The sequence below is a fragment of the Pygoscelis adeliae genome, unplaced genomic scaffold (genome assembly GCF_000699105.1).
Source record: "Pygoscelis adeliae isolate BGI_AS28 unplaced genomic scaffold, ASM69910v1 Scaffold45, whole genome shotgun sequence".
In the NCBI taxonomy this organism is placed as follows: Eukaryota; Metazoa; Chordata; class Aves; order Sphenisciformes; family Spheniscidae; genus Pygoscelis; species Pygoscelis adeliae.
Window position 1 is genome coordinate 637848 of NW_008825114.1, and position 2734 is coordinate 640581.

The following is a 2734-nucleotide window of genomic DNA, read 5'->3' on the forward strand; positions in this document are numbered from 1 at the left end:
ATCCGTTTCTGCTATCATTGCATAACCATGTGTATACAGTGGTCTATCATTCCTGTAGACTTTCTCAGTCATGGAATTTCATATGTTTACAATCCATGTACACATAGACACAATCATATTTAATTCCTTCTTTAAAAAGTTAGAATATAACTCTTGTGGGGCTTCTCATTTGTGTAAGTGTTTGGTAATTAAAATATTCAGTATGCCTTCATAAAACTTGTTTTATATAACTTTATTCTGAAATATTAAGAATTCTTCCATACTTACATGGTTCTATGCAATTTCCTTATAAATAGCTCTGAATGAATTTAAACATCATAGAAAGGGATATTTGTAAGAGTCTGCTATAATGTGAGTTAACAATGTGCAAGCTTTCATCTCTTCTTTTCCGTGCCATTCAGATTTGGCCTATGTAATTGCTAATTTTCCCTTGACCAATGACTTTCATTTCTGTCAGCTAGATGTGTTTTCTGATGTGCACAAATAGCCATTAGCATGGAGGTCAACAAACTTATCTCCATTTATATGACCTGAGTCAGAAATTTAGCAATTGGTCTGTAGAAATCACAACCTTGTGCCCCAGCGCATCCTCCAGTCTGACAAAACCTTCTGATTACAAATATGCTCCCACACAACAGTCATTATGTAGTTATCACACAATAATGTAAAGGACAGAAAGAGACTTCTTGTTTCTCCTTGTTTTTGACTCATCTGTTTATTTCTATTTTTCTTTTATGTTTGGAAGGGGTTTTGGAGCTGCTGTTCCCCCATTTGTCACATTTCATTTCCAGCAAGTTCTTCCTACGTGTGTTGCCATATAAAACCTCTAGTGCACTTTGTGATCATGTGGGGCTCATTTGCTTGAGGGCATGGCTTCAGGTGGAATACCTGGTTAAAGGTGTTGAAAATGCAACAGAACACTGTGATAGTGCTTTATCCTCAATATTAGCACAACTTCTGAAATAAGAAGTGTATTACCTCTGCTTGAGAGACATATGATGCTATTTTTATTATGTAAAACCAGTGTGTCATCTCAAGAGTGCAAACATACTCCTTTTGAGAAACAGGTACAGGAACTGTTTACATGAAAATAAATTTACTCATAGTAAAAAATACTGACTGGACAGCCAGACCTACAGTATGCACAATTCAAACACATCTCAGTACTGATATGGTGGAAACATTGCTTCTTATGCCTACAGCATAACATAATTTTCAGGGCTGTTCATCCCTCACGCCTCTGCAAATTTTTGCAGTGGTGGTACAGCTGTTCAAAACCAGACTCAGATCCACTGGCTTGTTTCATATAGTCTACTGAATAATATTCAGATGGTAATGAATTTTGATCTTTAGTGTTGCATTTGAAGTGCCAATACTCACAGGAAGGGATATGAACTCACTTCCAGCCCTTTCAGCTATCTATTTCCATTGGCTTTTTTTTCCTGATATCAAAGATACAAGTATGCATTAATGTTTTGATCTATTTTAGACATAACAGCCTGTTTTTTTTTCTATTTCCTTAGTACACTTGCAAAGTGTACATTTACAAATTAAGTAATCTAGAACCAGTCAGCATTGTTAAGTGAAAAAATACTTCTCAGATTTAGTGCACAAATAACATTAGAGCACGTTCTGCTGCTGCTTAAACTTCATCTTGATTAGAACATCTGTGGAAGGTAAACTCAGTTTCTTGCTGTTATTAGACCTACTGCTTTAAGAAGACATCAGTGTAGTGACTAATTGTCTACCTCCAAGACACTCCGTGTTTTAAGAAATAATCAATAGTATGTGTAGTTAAATCACAACAACATGGTCTGACTCTTAAATGTGAATCATACAATACTTTCAGCCAAAAGATCTCCATTTATAGAACTCTGAAATAGGACTGTGGGAAAAGAGGATTAGAGAAAATTTTAATTGTCTCACTGATCCACAAACATCCACAGTTCCAGCAGTATTAATTTGATTTTATACTGAAATGCACACTTTCTACATGCTTCTGCTAATAGATTTGGGGTTTTTTATTTATTTGTTTATAGTCTTTCCATTAAACTTTGGTTTGTGAACTACCCTTATTTAGACCTTTTTGTCCAGAACTTCACATACTGTCTCTTAATTAGGCCAAACATTCTTTATACACAATTTTATAGTGAGGAATTTTAGAGACAGTATTGAATATTCTCCAGAAGCTAGTTTTACTTGGATAGGGCTCTATATATCTCTGCTCTCTAATTAAGGTATACCACTATTTATGTCAGCCACATTGGTCAAAGTGATTGCATGCACTAAAAGAAAAGAAATCCTGATTAATCTACTAAACCTGCTAATTTATGACACTGATATCCCCCAAAAGAACTTGCCAAGCTGTGTGGATACCCATCTATGTGTGTAGATAGACTCATCCATATGAGTCTATGGACATAACAATATATTCATTCTTTAGTAGCCCTTTGACCATTCTTTTTCTTAACACAGTTGTATTTTTCAGCAAGTAAGATATTGCATTTTGCCCTATAATCCACATGTTAGGATAACTATAGTTAGCAGGAACACCTTCAACATGACACTCGTTATTTCTGGGGTTAACCATTTTTTCTCCATAAAACTATGAACGGTATGATGTGTTTGTCATGGTTCATGTCGTTCAGCTCAGATCCTCCAGCACGTCTTCTGGGAATACATGTTTGCATGCAGATGCCCCTTCCCTTCCCTTCCCTTCCCTTCCCTTCCCTTC